The following is a 24,905-nucleotide window of genomic DNA, read 5'->3' as shown; positions in this document are numbered from 1 at the left end:
ACACGCGGCTCCACATGATACTGGCACACGCTGCCCACATGATACTCACACGCTGCCCACACGATACTCACACGCTGCCCTCACGATACTCACACGCTGCCCACACGATACTCACACGCTGCCCACACGATACTCACACGCTGCCCACACGATACTCACACGCTGCCCTCACGATACTCACACGCTGCCCTCACGATACTCACACGCTGCCCACATGCTGCTCACACGCTGCCCACATGATACTCACACGCTGCCCACATGATACCCACACGCTGCCCACATGATACTCATACGCTGCCCACATGATACTCACACGCTGCCCACATGATACTCACATGATACTCACACGCTGCCCACATGATACCCACACGCTGCCCACATGATACTCACACGCTGCCCACATGATACTCACACGCTGCCCACACGATACCCACACGCTGCCCACACGATACCCACACGCTGCCCACACGATACTCACACGCTGCCCACACGATACTCACACGCTGCCCACACGATACTCACATGCTGCCCACACGATACCCACACGCTGCCCACACGATACTCACACGCTGCCCACACGATACTCACACGCTGCCCACACGATACTCACACGCTGCCCACACGCTGCCCACATGATACTCACACGCTGTTCACATGATACTCACACGCTGCCCACATGATACTCACACGCTGCCCACATGATACTCACACGCTGCCCACACGATACTCACACGCTGCCCACACGCTGCCCACACGATGCCCACACGCTGCCCACACGATACCCACACGCTGCCCACATGATGCCCACACGCTGCCCACATGATGCTCACATGCTGCCCACATGATACCCACACGCTGCCCATATCACCCGGCACAGCCAGAAGAGGACTGGCCACCCCTCATAGCCTGGTTCCTCTCTCTGTGTCTTGCTAGGTTTTGGCCTTTCTAGGGAGTTTTTCCTAGCCACCGTGCTTCTACACCTGCATTGCTTGCTGTTTGGGGTTTTAGGCTGGGTTTCTGTACAGCACTTTGAGATATCAGCTGATGTAAGAAGGGCTATATAAATACATTTGATTTGATTTGCCCACATGATACTCACATGATACTCACATGCTGCCCACACGCTGCCCACATGATACTTCACGCTGCCCACATGATACTCACACGCTGCCCACATGATACTCACACGCTATCCCACATGATACTCACACGCTGCCCACACGATACCACACGCGGCCCACACGATACTCACACGCTGCCCACACGATACTACACGCTGCCCACACGATACTCTCACACGCTGCCCACGCTGCCCTCACGATACTCACACGCTGCCCACATGATACTCACACGCTGCCCACATGATACTCACACGCTATCCCACATGATACTCACACGCTGCCCACACGATACTCACACGCTGCCCACACGATACTCACACGCTGCCCACACGATACTCACACGCTGCCCACACGATACTCACACGCTGCCCACGCTGCCCTCACGATACTCACACGCTGCCCTCACGATACTCACACGCTGCCCACACGATACTCACATGCTGCCCACACGATATGGGCACACACATACTGTGATGAACTTTGTGATCAAGGGGTGTGTGTGTGTGTGTGTGTGTAGTTGGCGGCATGGCGGGGATAAAGCGTCCAGCGGAGGCATCCACAGAAGAGGGGCCTTCTGGGAAAAAGAACCAAGCAGTTGTCTCCAAGGTCTTCCCGCCTCTACCCCTCTAAATCCGCTACTGAGAACCGCCCTCCTCCTCCTCACCCAAAGCCTCAACCAGACTGGTGACAGGGCAGCACAGGTAAGAATCTCCTTTAAATACTCTTGTCCAGGGTTGCCCAACCCTGTTCCTGAGAGATGCCCTCCTGTAGGGGTTCACTCAACCCTGTTTCTGGAGAGATACCCCTCCCTGTAGGGGTTCACTCCAACCCTGTTCCTGGAGAGATGCCTCCTGTAGGGGTTCCTCCAACCCTGTTCCTGGAGAGATGCCCTCCTGTGGGTTTCACTCCAACCCTGTTCCTGGAGAGATGCCCTCCTGTAGGGGTTCCCTCCAACCCTGTTCCTGGAGAGATGCCCTCCTGTAGGGGTTCCCTCCAACCCTGTTCCTGGAGAGAAACCCTCCTGTAGGGGTTCACTCCAACCCTGTTCCTGGAGAGATACCCTCCTGTAGGTTTTAACTCCAACCCTGTTCCTGGAGAGATACCCTCCTGTAGGTTTTAACTCCAACCCTGTTCCTGGAGAGATACCCTCCTGTAGGTTTTAACTCCAACCCTGTTCCTGGAGAGATACCCTCCTGTAGGTTTTAACTCCAACCCTGTTCCTGGAGAGATACCCTCCTGTAGGTTTTAACTCCAACCCTGTTCCTGGAGAGATACCCTCCTGTAGGTTTTAACTCCAACCCTGTTCCTGGAGAGATACCCTCCTGTAGGTTTTAACTCCAACCCTGTTCCTGGAGAGATACCCTCCTGTAGGTTTTAACTCCAACCCTGTTCCTGGAGAGATACCCTCCTGTAGGGGTTCACTCCGGTCCCAGTTGTAACTAGCCAGATTCATCTTTATTAACAAGCTAATTGTTATTACTAGTTGTTATTTTTGGACTTTTGGTATTTGATTCTTGATGGATATTGATGTTGCAGTGCATTGCTGTTGAAGAGTTATTAGCAAAGCAAGTATTTCACTGGACCTTGTGCACGTGACCAACACACTTTGATTTGATCCTTTGTCAGATCCTCCAGTGAGTGTCGTTGAGACTGGCGGCTCACGAACAGGTGCTTAGTCAAAGCCTGTGTCAGATACTCCAGTGAGTGCCGTTGAGACTGGCGGCCTCGAACAGGTGCTGTGTCAGATCCTCCAGTGAGTGCCGTTGAGACTGGCGGCCTACGAACAGGTGCTGTGTCAGATCCTCCAGTGAGTGTCGTTGAGACTGGCGGCCTACGAACAGGTGCTGTGTCAGATCCTCCAGTGAGTGTCGTTGAGACTGGCGGCCTACGAACAGGTGCTGTGTCAGATCCTCCAGTGAGTGTCGTTGAGACTGGCGGCCTACGAACAGGTGCTGTGTCAGATCCTCCAGTGAGTGTCGTTGAGACTGGCGGCCTACGAACAGGTGCTTTGTCAAAGCCTGTGTCAGATCCTCCAGTGAGTGTCGTTGAGACTGGCGGCCTACGAACAGGTGCTTTGTCAAAGCCTGTGTCAGATACTCCAGTGAGTGTCGTTGAGACTGGTGGCCTACGAACAGGTGCTTAGTCAAAGCCTGTGTCAGATAATTAGCTCAATATAACGAGTTGAGGAACACAATAAGATTCTCCTCTTTTCTAGTGTAGGTTTATGATTCAACATTTTTCTTTTTGTTTTTGTTCTGGCATTTAGTGATAATAACATTGAAATAATAATAATTGTTTCACGGACCCACTGTAGTACCTCCTACAACCCCTAGGGTCTGTGGATCTACCAAATACTCCTGTTGTAACTAACAGAAGTGGACCTCACGCCAAATACCCCTGTTGTAACTAACAGAAGTGGACCCACGTCAAATACTCCTGTTGTAACTAACAGAAGTGGATCCTACGTCAAATACTCCTTAAGTTGTAACTAACAGAAGGCCAATCTGTCTGTCCCCAGAAGGATGTGTTGTCGGAGCGATCCAATAAGACGGGGACTCTGAGCAGTAAGTGTTCCGTGTGTAATAAACACGTTCATCTGGTCCAGAGACACCTAGTGGATGGGAGGCTGTATCACAGGAGCTGTGCCAGGTAAGACCTGACCTTTTCACCCTGTTAACGACTCCACCCTGTTAACCTGTTACTCCTACCCTCTACTTTTTTGAACATTCTGTTAAAAATCGTGCAACATTTCAGTGCCCTGCTACTCATGCCAGGAATATAGTATTTGCATATGATTAGTATGTGTGGATAGAAAACACTCAGACGTTTATAAAACTGGTTAAATCACGGCTGTGGCTATAACATAACCGTGTTTATCGAAAGCGCAGGAAAACTGATCACTGAAAATGGAAAAATATATTGCTGCGCGACTTGAACCCATTGATAAAGGTGAACCACAATTAATGAGGCTGAGGTTGCAGTACCTACAGCTTCCACACGGTGTCTAGAGTCTTGTCATTTGCCTACGATTTGTTTTTGTCAAACACATGCAAGGCAGCGCAGTTCTTCACGTGCCTAGGACCGATATTTGTTGAGTTTCTAGCCTGACATTTTTCCAGACGGACAGCTATAGAATATACTTCGCCTTGTGATTAATTTGATCGCTATTAACGTTTACTAATACCTAAAGTTGCATTACAAAAGTATTTCTCAAGTGTTTTGTGAAACTTTATCGTCGACTTTTTTGAATTAAAAAAAATGACGTTACGTTATGAAACGCTGTTTTTTTTCGTTGATCACACAGTCTACATATAACAATATCTAGGCTTTATATGGACCGATTTAATCGAAAAAAAAGACCCAATAGTGATTATGGGACATCTAGGAGTGCCAACAAAGAAGATGGTCAAAGGTAATGAATGTTTTCTATTTTATTGTGCGGTTTGTGTAGCGCCGAATATGCTAATTATTTTGTTTACGTCCCCTGCGGGTCTTTTGTGGTGTTACATGCTATCAGATAATAGCTTCTCATGCTTTCTCCGAAAAGCATTTTAAAAATCTGACTTGTTGCCTGGATTCACAACGAGTGTAGCTTTAATTCAATACCCTGCATGTGTATTTTAATGAACGTTTGAGTTTTAACTAATACTATTAGCATTTAGCGTAGAGCATTTGCATTTCCAGAGCTCTAGATGGGACGCAAGCGTCTCAAGTAGGAGCAAGAGGTTAACGACTCCACCCTGTTAACGACTCCACCCTGTTAACGACTCCACCCTGTTAACGACTCCACCCTGTTAACGACTCCACCCTGTTAACGACTCCACCCTGTTAACGACTCCACCCTGTTAACGAGAGCTGTACTTCACACTGCGTTCATTGCTGTAACATGTATCAGTCTATAGGTGGAGACAGAGACCTGGTTGGTTGACAGACATTGACAGATATTCTTAATATTTTTGTTTCAACTACCACTGGTCTCCTGTGTTCTATGTCATGTCTGTTCCTGTGTTCTATGTCATGTCTGTTCCTGTGTTCTATGTCATGTCTGTTCCTGTTTTCTATGTCATGTCTGTTCCTGTGTTCTCCAGGTGTAGTGAGTGTTCCACCACTCTACTGTCTGGTAACTGTAAACCGGGACCAACACCAGGCTCCTTCATCTGTACCTCCCACCACCATCCCCAGGGGGCGCTGCCAACACACACCCCTCTCCGAGACCTGCCCAAAAACAACCCTACCACCCCTGCTGAATCCAAATACACCTCTCACCCTCCTCCCACTGTCAAGACCACCCCTCTCTCATACCTGCCCAAAAACAACCCTACTACCCCTTCTTCCTCCAAATACACCCCTCACCCTCCTCCCACTGTCCAGACCACCCCTCTCTCATACCTGCCCAAAAACAACCCTACTACCCCTTCTTCCTCCAAATACACCCCTCACCCTCCTCCCACTGTCCAGACCACCCTCTTCTCAGACCTCTCCAGGAATACCCCGAGCCAAATACACAGACCCCGAAATCCACCCCAGCTCCGACACCCACCAGTACCCCCTCCAAATTTGTCCCTAGCTGGCTGAGCTCCAAATCAGACGGATCCAAAAGCACCACCCCTCTGCCTCCTCCCTCGCGGCCCAGCCCGGCTCTCCTCCCTGGGCATAGTGAGCCCTGCAGCCCTGGACCCACCGCAGTCCCACGGAACTTCAACACGACTTCAACTACCCAGCAGGCCCGGCTCTTCCAATCTGGGAACACCACAACTGGGCAGGAGAACCAGGGCAAGACCCAGACTCCGGGACAGGCACCGAGTCTACCCACAAATAGATTCCCGAAAGCTGGCACACAGGGGACAGTAGTGGGGGTTGGACAGGGTGTGAGTGTGGTAGTGAGTTTGGGTGGCAGTGGGGTAGGGGGTAAGGGAGGGGATAAGGGTGTGAATGTGGTGCTAGGTGGGGACAGGGACGTGGTTCAGGGTAGAGGTAGAGTTGTCTTCAAGGTGGATGGTGATGTGAAAGCCTCTCCATCTAAAGAAGACTGCAGTACCAAGACCCAGGCTGCTGCTGTCATCACTAAGAAACTAACAGACAACAACACCCCAACAACAGCTGGTGCTGTCATCACTAAGAAACTAACAGACAACAACACCCCAACAACAGCTGGTGCTGTCATCACTAAGAAACTAACAGACAACAACACCACAACAACAGCTGGTGCTGTCATCACTAAGAAACTAACAGACAATAAACACCCCAACAACAGCTGGGAAAGTCATCACTAAGAAACTAACAGAGAACAACACAAACACAGCTGGCGCTTTCAAGTCCTCCGTGGCATCCTGTAGGACTGAAGAAAGACCGAGAACAGGTGAGACATCTCAGATATTCTCAGAACTCAACTCTCTCCTCAGAAGCACGTTTTGGTTTTTGCCGTGGCGCTGCACAGCTGATTCAAATAATCAACCAATCATCACGCTTTGATCATTTGAATCAGCTGTGTCGTGTTAGGCAGTGCTTCATTTATAGATCGGGAAGTCCCGGGAACACCTAACACGGGGGGTTATCCCGGGGGCTCTAAGGTACCAGAACACATAGTGAACGCGGGGGGTTATCCAGGGGCTCTAAGGTACCAGAACACATAGTGAACGAGGGGGTTATCCAGGGGCTCTAAGGTACCAGAACACATAGTGAGAGGGGGTTATCCTGGGGCTCTAAGGTACCAGAACACATAGTGAGAGGGGGTTATCCAGGGGCTCTAAGGTACCAGAACACATAGTGAGAGGGGGTTATCCAGGGGCTCTAAGGTACCAGAACACATAGTGAGAGGGGGTTATCCTGGGGCTCTAAGGTACCAGAACACATAGTGAGAGGGGGTTATCCTGGGGCCTCTAAGGTACCAGAACACATAGTGAGAGGGGGTTATCCAGGGGCTCTAAGGTACCAGAACACATAGTGAGCGCGGGGGGTTATCCTGGGGCTCTAAGGTACCAGAACACATAGTGAGCGCGGGGGTTATCCTCAGTTCTAAGGTACCAGAACACATAGTGAGAGGGGTTATCCGGGGCTCTAAGGTACCAGAACACATAGTGAGCGCGGGGTCATCCTGGGGCTCTAAGGGTACCAGAACACATAGTGAGCGCGGGGTTATCCTGGGGCTCAAGGTACCGGAACACATAGTGAGAGGGGTTATCCTGGGGCTCTAAGGTACCAGAACACATAGTGAGAGGGGTTATCCAGGGGCTCTAAGGTACCAGAACACATAGTGAGAGGGGGTTATCCTGGGGCTCTAAGGTACCAGAACACATAGTGAGGGGGTTATCCTGGGGCTCTAAGGTACCGGAACACATAGTGAGAGGGGGGTTATCCGGGGCTCTAAGGTACCGGAACACATAGTGAGAGGGGGTTATCCGGGGCTCTAAGGTACCAGAACACATAGTGAGAGTGAACGAGGGGGGTTATCCGGGGGCTCTAAGGTACCAGAACACATAGTGAGAGGGGGGTTATCCCGGGGGCTCTAAGGTATCGGAACACATAGTGAGAGGGGGGTTATCCCGGGGGCTCTAAGGTACCAGAACACATAGTGAGAGGGGGGTTATCCTGGGGGCTCTAAGGTACCGGAACACATAGTGAGCGTGTCAGGATCAGTTACATACCACACTGGCCCTCCCCATAACCTCTATGTATAAATAAGAGGGCAGGTCTAGGCTACCCTGCCGCCCAATTTATTTATTATTACTTTTATTATTATTATTCGTATTTTACATGATGGTCTTTCGGGGGGGGGAATAACGAGCAGGCAACTTGATTTAACTCCGATCACTTCCATTACAATGTTTGCACAGTGCGAACAGTGAAATAATGAATGAATCATGCCGCGAGAGGTACTGGACCCGGCTCAAATAGGACCCGGCTCAAATAGGACCCCGGCTCAAATAGGATCCCGGCTCAAATAGGATCCCGGCTCAAATAGGATCCCGGCTCAAATAGGATCCCGGCTCAAATAGGATCCCGGCTCAAATAGGATCCGGCTCAAATTAAGCACGGATGTTAGGGCAAAAACCAAAACGACCACCCCTTTTGTTTGGGAAACGTTGTATTAGACAGTATTGCGGGCTCCCGAGTGGTGCAGCGGTCTAAGGCACTGCATCACAGTGCTAGAGGCATCACTACAGGCCCTGGTTCAATTCCAGGCTGTATGACAACAGGCCCATAGCGCGGCGCACAATTGGCCCAGTGTCTTAATAGGCCGTCATTGTAAATAAGAATTTGTTCTTAACTGACTTGCCTAGTTAAAGGTTAAATTAATAAAAAAATAGAGCCCGACCTCTGCTGGTAAAATAAGGGAATAGCACTTCAAGCATACAGTTGTGGGCAATGGCCCTTCCTCAATTCAGCTTCTTGCATCCTCTTACCTGAGGGGAGGGACCTTCTATTCCAATGTGTATGAGATGGAAGCGAGACGTTAATTAAGATTTGAGGAAATACTATTTGAGTCTGTTTGATGTTGAAAGGCCTCCTCTGTCTCCCTCGACCCCCAGATCTCCCTCTCTCAGACCTGCCCCTGCTGAAACGCCTAAGAAAGAGACGGAGACTTCCTAAAAGGAGACTGGGGCAGAGTTGAGCCAAAGCAGACCCGTCTCTCCTCGCCCCCCTCACCCCCAACACCTCCACCCCGACCCCAGCCAGCAGAACAGGCCTGTGGAACAAAACCCCGGATAAGGCATCCGGAGCTGCTTCTCCCAGCAACACTATGGGTGAGCACCATTTGCCCTGTCTGTCTAGTTGGTTATCCACATTTCACATTTCAGTGGTAATTATTTGTGGCTATAATGGCTGATGTCATGTTTTTTGGGGGCTGTATATTGTCTTGTCTCTCTTTAGCAACAGCAGACAACAGCAGCTCTCCTGCTGACTGGCGATCCAGACTCAAACCTGCCTCCAAGTAAGTATAATCTATATTCTACTCTACAGTCTACTCTATAGTTGACGCTACATTCTACTCTACATTCTACTCTATAGTCTACTCTACTCTATATTCGACTCTATAGTCTACTCTATATTCTACTATACTCTATATTCTACTCTACTCTACATTCTACTCTACTCTATATTCTACATTCTACTCTATATTCTACTCTACATTCTACTTTATACTCTACATTCTACTCTATATTCTACTCCTATATTCTACTCTACTCTATATTCTACTCTCTTCTATATATTCTATTCCTACATTCTACTATACTCTATATTCTACTCTATATTCTACTCTACTCTATATTCTACTATACTCTACATTCTACTCTATTCTATTCTACTCTACATTCTACTTATACTCTATATTCTACTCCTATATTCTACTACCTATATTCTACTCGACTATATATTCTACCCTACATTCTATATATTCTACCCTACATTCTACTCTCCTCTATATTATATTCTACTTACTCTATATTCTACTCTACCTATATTCTACTCTACTCCATATTCTACTCTACTCCATATTCTACTTTATATTCTGCATTCTACTCCATATTCTGCTCTGCATTCTGCTCTGCATTCTAATTCTATTCTGCTCTGCATTCTACTCTGCATTCTATCCATATTCTGCTCTACTCTGCATTCTACTCCATATTCTACTCTACTCTGCATTCTATATTCTGCATTCTACTCTACATTCTACGTTATATTCTACATTCTACTCTACTTATATTCTACTCTATAATATATTCTACTCTACTGTATTTTCTGCTCTATATATTCTACTCTACATTCTACTCTATTCTATTCTATTCTACTCTATATTCTACTCTATATTCTATTCTACATTCTACTCTATATTCTACTCTACTCTATATCTCTACTCTATATTCTACTATGCTATATTCTACATTCTACTCCATATTCTGCATTCTACTCCATATTCTGTTCTGCATTCTGCTCTGCATTCTACTTACATTCTACTCTACTCTGCATTCTACTCCATATTCTACTCTACTCTGCATTCTACTCTGTATTCTACTCTGCATTCTACTTCTTCTTCTATATATTCTACTTACATTCTACTCTCCTCTATATTATATTCTACTCTATTCTACTCTACTCCATATTCTACTTATATATTCTACTCTACTCTATATTCTACTTTATATTCTACTCTATATTCTACTCTACTCTATATTCTACTCTACTCCATATTCTACTCTACTCCATATTCTACTATATTCTACGCTCCATATTCTACTACTTTATATTCTACTCTACTCTATATTCTTCTATTCTACTCTCTAATATTATTCTACTCTTTATTCTACATTCTACCCATCTTCTACTATTCTACTACTCTATATTCTACTCTACTCCATATTCTACCTATTCTGCATTCTACTCCATATTCTGCTCTGCATTCTACTCCATATTCTGCTCTGCATTCTACTCCATATTCTGCTCTGCATTCTACTCTACATTCTACTCCATATTCTACTCACATTCTACTCTGCATTCTACTCCATATTCTACCTACTCCATTCTACTCCATATTCTACTCCATATTCACTTCCTAAATTTCTACTCTACTCTAAATTCTACTCTACTCTATATTCTATTCTACTCTATATTCTATTCTACTCCATATTCTACTCTACTCCATATTCTACTCCATATTGTACTCTACATTGTACTCTACTCTATATTCTATTCTATATATTCTACTCCATATTCAACTACATTCTACTCTACTCTAAATTCTACTCTACTCCATATTCTACTCTACTCCATATTATACTCAACTCTATATTCTACTCTACTCCATATTCTACTCTACTCCATATTCTACTCTATATTCTCGTCTACTCTATATTCTACTCTCTTCTATTTATTCTACTATTTACTCTTTATTCTACTCTACTCTATATTCTACTTTATATTCTACTCTATATTCTTCTCTACTCTATATTCTACTCTACTCCATATTCTACTCTTCTCTATATTCTACTCTACTCCATATTCTACTCTATATTGTACTCTACTCTATATTCTACTTTATATTCTACTCTATATTCTTCTCTACTCTAGATTCTACTCTACTCCATATTCTACTACTCTACTCCATATTCTACTCTTCTATATATTCTACTCTCTAATATATATTCTACTCTTTACTCTACATTCTACTCTATATTCTACTCTACTCTATATTCCACTTTATATTCTACTCTATATTCTTCTCTACTCTAGATTCTACTCTACTCCATATTCTACTACTCTACTCCATATTCTACTCCATATTCTACTCTTCTATATATTCTACTCTCTAATATATATTCTACTCTTTACTCTACATTCTACTCTATATTCTACTCTCCTCCATATTCTACTCTACATTCTACTCTACTCCATATTCTACTCCATATTCTGCTCTGCATTCTACTCCATATTCTGCTCTGCATTCTACTCCATATTCTGCTCTGCATTCTACTCTGCATTCTACTCTGCATTCTACTCTACTCCATATTCTACTCCATATTCTACTCTAAATTCTACTCTACTCTAAATTCTACTCTACTCTATATTCTATTCTACTCCATATTCTACTCTACTCCATATTCAACTCTACTCCATATTCTACTCTACATTGTACTCTACTACATATTATACTCTACATTCTACTCTACTCTATATTCTATTCTATATATTCTACTCCATATTCTTCTCTACTCTATATTCTACTCTACTCCATATTCAACTCTACATTCTACTCTTTACTCCATATTCTACTCTACTCCATATTATACTCTACTCTATATACTACTTGATATTCTACTCCATATTCTTCTCTACTCTATATTCTACTCTACTCCATATTCAACTCTACTCCATATTCTACTCTACATTGTACTCTACTACATATTCTACTCTACATTCTACTCTACTTTATATTCTATTCTATATATTCTACTCTATATTCTCGTCTACTCTATATTCTACTCTCTTCTATTTATTCTACTATTTACTCTTTATTCTATTCTACTCTATATTCTACTCTTTACTCCATATTATACTCAACTCTATATTCTACTCTACTCCATATTCTACTCTATATTCTCGTCTACTCTATATTCTACTCTCTTCTATTTATTCTACTATTTACTCTTTATTCTATTCTACTCTATATTCTACTTTATATTCTACTCTATATTCTTCTCTACTCCATATTCTACTCTACTCCATATTCTACTCTACTCCATATTCTACTCTTCTCTATATTCTACTCTACTCCATATTCTACTCCATATTCTACTCCATATTCTACTCTATATTCTACTCTATATTCTTCTCTACTCCATATTCTACTCTACTCCATATTATACTCAACTCTATATTCTACTCTACTCCATATTCTACTCTATATTCTCGTCTACTCTATATTCTACTCTCTTCTATTTATTCTACTATTTACTCTTTATTCTATTCTACTCTATATTCTACTTTATATTCTACTCTATATTCTTCTCTACTCTAGATTCTACTCTACTCCATATTCTACTACTCTACTCCATATTCTACTCTTCTATATATTCTACTCTCTAATATATATTCTACTCTTTACTCTACATTCTACTCTATATTCTTCTCTACTCTAGATACTACTCTACTCCATATTCTACTACTCTACTCCATATTCTACTCTTCTATATATTCTACTCTAATATATATTCTACTCTTTACTCTACATTCTACTCTATATTCTACTCTATATTCCACTTTATATTCTACTCTATATTCTTCTCTACTCTAGATTCTACTCTTTACTCTCCATATTCTACCTACTCTACTCCATATTCTACTCCATATTCTACTCTTCTATATATTCTACTCTCTAATATATATTCTACTCTATATTCTACTCTACTCCATATTCTACTCTACATTCTACTCTACTACATATTCTACTCTACTCTTTACTCTACATTCTACTCTTTACTCTACTCTATATTCTACCTCATATCCTACTCCATATTCTACTCTATATTCTCTTCTACTCTATATTCTACTCTCTTCTATATATTATACTCTTTACTCTATATTCTACTCCATATTCTGCATTCTACTCTATATTCTACTTTATATTCACATCTACTCTGGTTTCGCTCCACTTGTCTCCGTTCCACTATGTTCTGTTTCTATTCCACCTGCTGCTCATTTTCTCTTGTCACTGAACTCTATTCTACTCTACAGAACTCTAAAATACTATGTAGAACTCTATTCTACAGAACTCTAAAATACTATGTAGAACTCTATTCTACAGAACTCTGTTATGTTCCACTACTGTTATACCATACTCCTATTCTGTTCTACTTTGGTTCTATTCCAACTTGGTTCTATCCTACTTCCACTTGTGTTGTCACTGGTCCACTAGTAATCTGGGAGGTCTGGTCACCTGGGTGTGAGGTCCCAGCCGCTGTGGAAGGGTCACCTGGGTGTGAGGTCCCAGCCGCTGTGGAAGGGTCACCTGGGTGTGAGGTCCCAGCCGCTGTGGAAGGGTCACCTGGGTGTGAGGTCCCAGCCGCTGTGGAAGGGTCACCTGGGTGTGAGGTCCCAGCCGCTGTGGAAGGGTCACCTGGGTGTGAGGTCACATCCAATGTAGGTCAGCGCAGTCTGAGGAAAATCACTTGGCCATATTACCTGTACTCGTGGAGTCATTCGTTCATCTTTCCACCTCTCATCCGTTCGTCATTCCACCCCTCATCCGTTCGTCTTTCCACCCCTCATCCGTTCTGCAGGCGGTTTGTTCATGCCGCTCCGAGCCGCTCTGTTCTGATGTTCCACCGGAGATCGAAGACCCTCCCCTCCCTCCTCGTCAGACCTGCGGTGTGTCGGGGCTAAAGCCGTCCCCTAGTGCAGCATGAAGTCCATGCTTAGAGTCCCACCCCCTAGCCCCGGATGACCATTGTTCCTCCTCTTCCTCCTCCTCCTCAGTCCTACTGATCCTCAGACTCTCGTACGAAAGGTGAGAGAGAACCTGGGGAAGGAAAAAAACTAATTATGAGAAAATGAGAGGTTAGATTACATTCAGGAAGGAAAGGAAGAGACTGACCTTGTTATATCTCTCTCCCCCTCTCACTCCTCTCTCTCTCTCTCTCTCCTCCCCTCTTTTCTTCCTCTCTCTATTCCACCCCCATCTCTCCCCTCCTCCCCTCCTCTCTCTCGCCAGGCCTGTAGGACCTAAAGACTCCTCTCCCCTCCACCCTGACATTCAGAAGGCTGAAACCCTGTCTCGGCCCTGGGCCGGTGGATCAGGAAACGCCCAGGCTTCAGTCCCTGCTGTGTCTACTCTGGCCCCCTCCAGCCCCCCAGAAGCCTCCTCACCCAGCCCGCTGAACACCGGCCCTGGGACATGGGGTAAGATAGACCGAGACAGACAGACATAAACCCACTTCCCCAGCTCCCCATAACAGTGTTCTGCTGTGTTTCCTCTACCAGGCGTCCTGACAGGGAAGAGCTCAACGACAGCTAACGGCTCCAACACAGACACCAAGACACCTAAACCAGTAGGTTTAATATATGGAGACGGGATGAGGGATGTTATTGAGGGATGTGTGTTTATATTAATGTGTGTGTCTGTGTGCGTCTGTGTCTGTGTGCAGAGTAAACCCGACTACATCCCGAAGGAAGAGATCCTCAGAGAGCTTCAGGAGATAGAGGACAGTGTTAATGAGTTGGAGAGGAAAGGAGTGGACCTGGAAAAACAACTACGCTCCTGTGAAGAGGGTAAGACTCGGAGGGAGAGGGTAAGACTCGGGGGGGAGAGGGTAAGACTCGGGGGGAGAGGGTAAGACTCGGGGAGAGGGTAAGACTCGGGGAGAGGGTAAGACTCGGGGGGAGAGGGTAAGACTCTGGGGGGAGAGGGTAAGACTCGGGGGAGAGGGTAAGACTCTCGCGGAGGGTAAGACTCTCGCGGAGGGTAAGACTCTGGGGGAGAGGGTAAGACTCTGGGGGAGAGGGTAAGACTCTGGGAGAGGGTAAGACTCTGGGGGAGAGGGTAAGACTCTGGGGGAGAGGGTAAGACTCTGGGGGAGAGGGTAAGACTCTCGCGGAGAGGGTAAGACTCGCGGAGGAGAGAGGGTAAGACTCGCGCAGAGGGTAAGACTCGCGCAGAGGGAGAGTGAAGAGGAGAGAGGGTAAGACTCGCGCAGAGGGAGAGTGAAGAGGAGAGAGGGTAAGACTCTCGCGGAGGAGAGAGGGTAAGACTCGGGCAGAGGGTAAGACTCGCGCAGAGGGTAAGACTCGCGCAGAGGGAGAGTGAAGAGGAGAGAGGGTAAGACTCGCGCAGAGGGAGAGTGAAGAGGAGAGAGGGTAAGACTCGCGCAGAGGGAGAGGGTAAGACTCGCGCAGAGGGAGAGGGTAAGACTCGCGCAGAGGGAGAGGGTAAGACTCGCGCAGAGGGAGAGGGTAAGACTCGCGCAGAGGGAGAGGGTAAGACTCGCGCAGAGGGAGAGGGTAAGACTCGCGCAGAGGGAGAGGGTAAGACTCGCGCAGAGGGAGAGGGGGAGCAGGGAGGGATGAAGAGGGTAAGACTCGCGCAGAGGGAGAGTGAGGAGGAAGGAGAGGGTGAGATTGAGAGTGAGGAGGAAGGAGAGGGTGAGATTGAGAGTGAGGAGGACTGAGAGGGTGAGATTGAGAGTGAGGAGGACGGAGAGGGTGAGATTGAGAGTGAGGAGGACGGAGAGGGTGAGATTGAGAGTGAGGAGGACGGAGAGGGTGAGATTGAGAGTGAGGAGGACGGAGAGGGTGAGATTGAGAGTGAGGAGGACGGAGAGGGTGAGATTGAGAGTGAGGAGGACGGAGAGGGTGAGATTGAGAGTGAGGAGGACGGAGAGGGTGAGATTGAGAGTGAGGGAGGGAGAGGGTGAGGGTGAGATTGAGCGTGAGGAGGGAGGGAGAGGGTGAGATTGAGAGTAAGGAGGAGGGTGAGGAGAGGGGCAGATTGATAGTGAGGAGGAGGGAGAGGGTGAGATTGAGAGTGAGGAGGACTGAGAGGGTGAGATTGAGAGTGAGGAGGACGGAGGGGGTGAGATTGAGAGTGAGGAGGACGGAGGGGGTGAGATTGAGAGTGAGGAGGGGAGGGGTGAGATTGAGAAAGGAGCGGAGTGAGTGATTGAGAGTGAGGAGGACGGAGGGGGTGAGATTGAGAGTGAGGAGGACGGAGGGGGTGAGATTGAGCGTGAGGAGGGAGGGAGAGGGGGAGATTGAACGTGACGAGGGAGGGAGGGGGGAGATTGAGCGTGAGGAGGGAGGGGGAGATTGAGCAAGGAGGGACGAGGTGTAGATTGGGGTCGGTGTCGCCTGAGGGGATGTGACCCAAAAAGTGAATTTCCACCAATTCTGGCTCTAATGAAGTCTCTGATAGCTTCCTGTCTCTGTGGGATTGACGGGCGGTAGGAGGAAATAAAGACAGCCCTGGTGGCTGGAGGGATGGAGGGAGGGATGGGATGGAGGGAGGGGGAGGAGGAGGAGGAGGAGGAGAGGGATGGATGGAGGGAGGAAAGGAGGAGGAGGAGGAGAGGGATGGATGGAGGGGGAGAGTAGGGGAAATAGTGTCTTTAATATTTCTCAAGTGTTTCATGACCTTGAACTCTGTCAATATGTCTTTAATATCTTGAAGTCTGCTTTTAAATTCCACTGTGTTGGTAATCGTGTGTGTGTGTGTCAGAGGGAGAAGAGGACGTGGTGATGGATGACCTGATGGTGGAATGGTTCAACCTCATCAGAAACAAGCAGGTGTCCATGAGGAGAGAGTCTGAACTGGTCTACATGTGAGTCTCACATACATACACAGAACCACGCACAGACATACACACACCGCATACACACACGCAGAACCACACGCAGACATGCACACACACACACAAGCAGAACCACATGTAGACATACACACACCGCACACACACACACGCAGAACCACATGCAGACAGACACACACACACACACACACACACACACACAGAACCACAAAAATACAGACGGCAGATATTTCCTAGTCCTCTAATGTGTGTGTGCAGAGCGAAGACACAGGACTTGGAGGAACAGCAGCCCAGTGTAGAGCAGGAGCTGGAGGAGACTCATGGACAAACCTGGTGAGTAGAGAGAGGAGGGGGGGGTCAGACCTGGTGAGGAGAGGGGGTCAGACCTGGTGAGGAGAGGGGGTTGGGGTCAGACCTGTTGAGGAGAGAGAGTGGGGGGGTGTTGGGGTCAGACCTGGTGAGGAGAGAGAGTGGGGGGGTGTTGGGGTCAGACCTGGTGAGGAGAGAGAGTGGGGGTGTTGGGGTCAGACCTGGTGAGGAGAGAGAGTGGGGGGGGGGGTGCTGGGGTCAGACCTGGTGAGGAGAGAGAGAGGGGGGTGTGTGTTGTGGACAATGCAAAAGTTGCGTGTGTTGACACTGATCGTGTGTCGAGCCAACCCATTACCATAACGCAACGTTAACTATTCATGAAAATCGCAAATGAAATGAAATCAATATACTAGCTCTCATGCTTAGGCTTTTGTTAACAACACTGTCATCTCAGATTTTCAAAAATATGCTTCTCTACCATAGCAAACTACCATTAGCATTTAGCGTTAGCATTTAGCGTTAGCATTTAGCGTTAGCATTTAGCATTAGCATTTAGCATTAGCATTTAGCATTAGCATTTAGCATTTAGCATTAGCATTTAGCATTAGCAGGCAACATTTTCACAAAAACCAGCAAAAACATTCAATAAATCATTTACCTTTGAAGAACTTCGGATGTTTTCAATGAGGAGACTCAGTTAGATAGCAAATGTTCAGTTTTTCCTGAAAGATTTTTGTGCAGGAGAAATCGGTCCGTTTGGTGCGTCACGTTTGGCTACCAAAAAAACCCGAAAATTAACTCCATAATATCGACTGAAACATGGCAAACGTTGTTTAGAACCAATCCTCAAGGTGTTTTTCACATATCTCTTCAATGATGTATCGTTCCTGGATGCGTCTCCTTCTGTATCGCATGGTAAAATGATTGCCACTGGGAATTACGCACCAATTTAGACAAAGGACACCGGACGGCCCCCTGGCAAATGTAGTCTCTTATGGCCAATCTTCCAATGATATGCCTACAAATACGTCACAATGCTGCAGACATCTTGGATGAACGGCAGAGCGCATAAGCTCGTTCACAGCATATTCACAGCCATATAAGGAGACGATAGTAAAACAGAGCGTCAAAAATCCTGCTCATTTCTGTTTGAAGTTTCATCTTGGTTTCGCCTGTAAGATCAGTTCTGGGGCACTCACAGATAATATCTTTGCAGTTTTGAAAACATCAGAGTGTTTTCTTTCCAAAGCTGGCAATTATATGCATAGTCGAGCATCTTTTCGTGACAAAATATTGCGCTTAAAACGGGCACGTTTTTTTATCCAATAATGACATTAGCGCCCCCATAGGTTGAAGAGGTTAATGTGTGTGTTCACACTGATTGTGTGTTAATGTGTGTGTTCACACTGATTGTGTGTTAATGTGTGTGTTCACACTGATTGTGTGTTAATGTGTGTGTTCACACTGATTGTGTGTTAATGTGTGTGTTTACACTGATCGTGTGTTAATGTGTGTGTTCACACTGATTGTGTGTTAATGTGTGTGTTAATGTGTGTGTTAATGTGTGTGTTCACACTGATCGTGTGTTAATGTGTGTGTTAATGTGTGTGTTGACACTGATCGTGTGTTAATGTGTGTGTTCACACTGATTGTGTGTTAATGTGTGTGTTGACACTGATCGTGTGTTAATGTGTGTGTTGACACTGATCGTGTGTTAATGTGTGTGTTGACACTGATCGTGTGTTAATGTGTGTGTTTACACTGATCGTGTGTTTATGTGGGCAGAGCGGCTGAAGACGTTGTGGGACCGTCGTAGAGAAGAGGAGTTGATGGTCAAGCTGGTGGAGATCGTCAATGACAGAAACGCCATCATAGACGGACTGGACGATGACAGACTCTGGTAGGAGAGGAGGGGGGGATGACACTCAGGTAGGGAGAGAGAGGGGGGGATGACACTCCGGGAGAGAGAGAGAGGGGGTGATGACATCCGGTAGGAGAGAGAGAGAGAGGGGGATGACAGATTCAGGTAAGAGAGAGAGGGGGGAGACACTCAGGTAGGAGAGAGAGAGGGGGATGACAGACTCAGGTAGGAGAGAGAGAGAGAGGGGGGGATGACAGACTCAGGTAGGAGAGAGAGAGAGGGGAGCTGTCTTAATGTGAATGGCTCTCTGGGATTGTGTGTGTGTAGGTTAGTCATGCTGTGTCGTTAATCTTCTCTGTTCTGATCTCTTCAGGGGAGGATGAGGAAGATGAGCAGCTCAATAAGATGATGAAGACCCTAGGTCAGTCCCTACACAACACATCTAGGATCAGTTTATCTTCTATAACCCTTATCAAACCCTAGGTCAGTCCCTACACAACACATCTAGGATCAGTTTCCCTTCTCTAACCCTTATCAGAACCAGCAAGGGAGAAAACTGAGCTGCTCTCAGTACACAGCTTGTCGTTTCTGTGATTCTACACAGCTTGTCGTTTCTGTGATTCTACACAGCTTGTCGTTTCTGTGATTCTACACAGCTTGACGTTTCTGTGATTCTACACAGCTTGTCGTTTCTGTGATTCTACACAGCTTGACGTTTCTGTGATTCTACACACAGCTTGTCGTTTCTGTGATTCTACACAGCTTGTCGTTTCTGGGATTCGACACACAGCTTGACGTTTCTCTGGGATTCGACACACAGCTTAACGTTTCTCTGGGATTCTACACAGCTTGTCGTTTCTCTGGGATTCGACACACAGCTTGACGTTTCTCTGGGATTCTACACAGCTTGTCGTTTCTCTGGGATTCGACACACAGCTTGACGTTTCTCTGGGATTCGACACACAGCTTGACGTTTCTCTGGGATTCGACACACAGCTTGACGTTTCTCTGGGATTCGACACACAGCTTGACGTTTCTCTGGGATTCGACACACAGCTTGACGTTTCTCTGGGATTCCACACACAGCTTGACGTTTCTCTGGGATTCGACACACAGCTTGACGTTTCTCTGGGATTCGACACACAGCTTGACGTTTCTCTGGGATTCGACACACAGCTTGACGTTTCTCTGGGATTCGACACAGCATGACGTTTCTCTGGGATTCGACACAGCTTGACGTTTCTCTGGGATTCGACACACAGCTTGACGTTTCTCTGGGATTCGACACAGCATGACGTTTCTCTGGGATTCGACACAGCTTGAGGTTTCTCTGGGATTCGACACACAGCTTGAGGTTTCTCTGGGATTCGACACAGCATGACGTTTCTCTGGGATTCGACACAGCTTGACGTTTCTCTGGGATTCGACACACAGCTTGACGTTTCTCTGGGATTCGACACAGCATGACGTTTCTCTGGGATTCGACACAGCTTGACGTTTCTCCGATTCTACAGTACATGAGGTGTCATCCTTCAGCTGCCTCTGACACATCTGATTCATTTAAGTTCTTTCACTTTCAAACTTTCATCCAATGGATGAGCCTACCGCTGTGTTTTATCACTTTCAAACTTTCATCCAATGGATGAGCCTACCGCTATGTTTTTCACTTTCAAACTTTCATCCAATGGATGAGCCTACCGCTGTGTTTTTCACTTTGTATTGATTTAAATAGTCCAAATATGTGTGTTTTCATGGGGAAATGATGCATCTCATTTAATCTAATAGCTGCTAATGGAAAAGCGTCTAAAAATGTCCACCCTTTCATGTGGAAAACAAATCCTGTTTGGCCTGGTCTCTAACCGAGCTGATGAGTCTGATTTTGTGTAATAATGTCTGTGGTTAACGTAGCGGCTTCATTTGACCCTAAACTGACAGTCAGTCAGAGTCCGTCCCATCTGTCATTCATCATGCTCTCTAACCCTCTGTATCTATGGAGAACCTCTTCAACCCCTCTGTTGTATCTATGGAGAACCTCTCTAACCTCTGTATCTATGGAGAACCTTCTAACCTCTGTATCCTATGGAGAACCTCTAACCCTCTGTATCCTAGTGGAGAACCTCGCTAACCTCTGTATCTATGGAGAACCTTCTAACCTCCTCTGTATTCTATGGAGAACCTCTCTAACTCCTCTGTATCCTATAGAGAAGCTCTCTAACCCTCTGTATCTATGGAGAACCTCTCTAACCCTCTGTATCTATGGAGAACCTCTCTAACCCTCTGTATCTATGGAGAACCTCTCTAACCCTCTGTATCTATGGAGAACCTACCTCTCTCTCTACCACTTCTCTCTCTCTCTCATCCCATCCTCTCTCTCTCTCATCCCATCCTCTCTCTCTCTCATCCCATCCTCTCTCTCTCTCTCATCCCATCCTCTCTCTCTCTCTCTCATCCCATCCTCTCTCTCTCTCTCTCATCCCATCCTCTCTCTCTCTCTCTCATCCCATCCTCTCTCTCTCTCATCCCATCCTCTCTCTCTCTCTCTCATCCCATCCTCTCTCTCTCTCTTTCAGACACAAAGAAAGAAAAGAAGAAGAAGTCTAGCTTTAAGTTGTTTGGTAGGAACAAGAAGGAGGGATGATCCCACAGGGAGGAACTCTGGGACACACTGTTACCCTGCTTGAGATGTGGTTATCACTGTTACCCTGCTTGAGATGTGGTTATCACTGTTACCCTCCTGTGTGTGTGTGTCTGTATGTAATGTGTCTGTGTGTGTGGTTTGTTAATGTGGTTATCACTGTTTTGATTGTTGATGTATTGAAGTCTGTTATGTCTCTGGTTCATGTCTATAGTACCCTCCTGACATGGACCAGAGACCTGAAACCCAGTATAACACTACACCACACGGTGTCTGTATGTAATGTGTCTATAGTACCCTCCTGACATGGACCAGAGACCTGAAACCCAGTATAACACTACACCACACGGTGTCTGTATGTAATGTGTCTATAATACCCTCCTGACATGGACCAGAGACCTGAAACCCAGTATAACACCACACCACACGGTGTCTGTATGTAATGTGTCTATAATACCCTCCTGACATGAACCAGAGACCTGAAACCCAGTATAACACTACACCACACGGTGTCTGTATGTAATGTGTCTATAATATCCTCCTGACATGGACCAGAGACCTGAAACCCAGTATAACACTACACCACACGGTGTCTGTATGTAATGTGTCTATAATATCCTCCTGACATGGACCAGAGACCTGAAACCCAGTATAACACTACACCACACGGTGTCTGTATGTAATGTGTCTATAATATCCTCCTGACATGGACCAGAGACCTGAAACCCAGTATAACACTACACCACACGGTGTCTGTATGTAATGTGTCTATAATACCCCCCTGACATGGACCAGATACCTGAAACCCAGTATAACACTACACCACACGGTGTCTGTATGTAATGTGTCTATAATACCCCCCTGACATGGACCAGAGACCTGAAACCCAGTATAACACTACACCACACGGTGTCTGTATGTAATGTGTCTATAATACCATCCTGACATGGACCAGAGACCTGAAACCCAGTATAACACTACACCACACGGTGTCTGTATGTAATGTGTCTATAATACCCCCTGACATGAACCAGAGACCTGAAACCCAGTATAACACTACACCACACGGTGTCTGTATGTAATGTGTCTATAATATCCTCCTGACATGGACCAGAGACCTGAAACCCAGTATAACACTACACCACACGGTGTCTGTATGTAATGTGTCTATAATATCCTCCTGACATGGACCAGAGACCTGAAACCCAGTATAACACTACACCACACGGTGTCTGTATGTAATGTGTCTATAATACCCTCCTGACATGGACCAGAGACCTGAAACCCAGTATAACACTACACCACACGGTGTCTGTATGTAATGTGTCTATAATACCCTCCTGACATGGACCAGAGACCTGAAACCCAGTATTACACTACACCACACGGTGTCTGTATGTAATGTGTCTATAATACCCTCCTGACATGAACCAGAGACCTGAAATCCAGTATAACACTACACCACACGGTGTCTGTATGTAATGTGTCTATAATACCCTCCTGACATGGACCAGAGACCTGAAACCCAGTATTACACTACACCACACGGTGTCTGTATGTAATGTGTCTATAATACCCTCCTGACATGAACCAGAGACCTGAAACCCAGTATAACACTACACCACACGGTGTCTGTATGTAATGTGTCTATAATACTCTCCTGACATGGACCAGAGACCTGAAACCCAGTATAACACTACACCACACGGTGTCTGTCTGTAATGTGTCTATAATATCCTCCTGACATGGACCAGAGACCTGAAACCCAGTATAACACTACACCACACGGTGTCTGTATGTAATGTGTCTATAATACCCTCCTGACATGGACCAGAGACCTGAAACCCAGTATAACACTACACCACACGGTGTCTGTCTGTAATGTGTCTATAATACCCTCCTGACATGGACCAGAGACCTGAAACCCAGTATAACACCACACCACACGGTGTCTGTATGTAATGTGTCTATAATACCCTCCTGACATGGACCAGAGACCTGAAACCCAGTATAACACCACACGGTGTCTGTCTGTAATGTGTCTATAATACCCTCCTGACATGGACCAGAGACCTGAAACCCAGTATAACACTACACCACACGGTGTCTGTCTGTAATGTGTCTATAATACCCTCCTGACATGGACCAGAGACCTGAAACCCAGTATAACACTACACCACACGGTGTCTGTATGTAATGTGTCTATAATACCCTCCTGACATGGACCAGAGACCTGAAACCCAGTATAACACCACACGGTGTCTGTATGTAATGTGTGGTTAGTTAGTCTCATTAGGTCTCTGGTTCATGTCTATAATACCCTCCTGACATGCGTGCGACCCCTCATTGTCATCCATGTCATCACACTGTCCTCTGTGTCAAGCTGAAACCCAGTATAACACTACACCCAGCACATCCACACTGTCCTCTGTGTCAAGCTGAAACCCAGTATAACACTACACCCAGCACATCAAGCTGAAACCCAGTATAACACTACACCCAGCACATCCAGCTGAAACCCAGTATAACACTACACCCAGCACATCAAGCTGAAACCCAGTATAACACTACACCCAGCACATCCAGCTGAAACCCAGTATAACACTACACCCAGCACATCAAGCTGAAACCCAGTATAACACTACACCCAGCACATCCAGCTGAAACCCAGTATAACACTACACCCAGCACATCAAGCTGAAACCCAGTATAACACTACACCCAGCACATCAAGCTGAAACCCAGTATAACACTACACCCAGCACATCAAGCTGAAACCCAGTATAACACTACACCCAGCACATCAAGCTGAAACCCAGTATAACACTACACCCAGCACATCAAGCTGAAACCCAGTATAACACTACACCCAGCACATCAAGCTGAAACCCAGTGTAACACTACACCCAGCACATCAAGCTGAAACCCAGTATAACACTACACCCAGCACATCAAGCTGAAACCCAGTATAACACTACACCCAGCACATCCACACTGTCCTCTGTGTCAAGCTGAAACCCAGTATAACACTACACCCAGCACATCAAGCTGAAACCCAGTATAACACTACACCCAGCACATCCACACTGTCCTCTGTGTCAAGCTGAAACCCAGTATAACACTACACCCAGCACATCAAGCTGAAACCCAGTATAACACTACACCCAGCACATCCAGCTGAA

The 24,905-nt window shown here is 46.2% G+C and overlaps 1 pseudogene; it reads left to right on the top strand.

Moving 5' to 3' along the window:
- LOC115123670 (MICAL-like protein 2) overlaps window positions 1-24,805 on the top strand; it is a 36,960-nt pseudogene extending 12,155 nt beyond the window's left edge.
- Window positions 24,806-24,905: the final 100 nt, after the last annotated feature.

This window comes from Oncorhynchus nerka, linkage group LG15, assembly GCF_034236695.1.
Source record: "Oncorhynchus nerka isolate Pitt River linkage group LG15, Oner_Uvic_2.0, whole genome shotgun sequence".
In the NCBI taxonomy this organism is placed as follows: domain Eukaryota; kingdom Metazoa; phylum Chordata; class Actinopteri; order Salmoniformes; family Salmonidae; genus Oncorhynchus; species Oncorhynchus nerka.
Note: the sequence above shows the minus strand (reverse complement) of the source record. Positions and strands in the feature narration are given on the sequence as shown.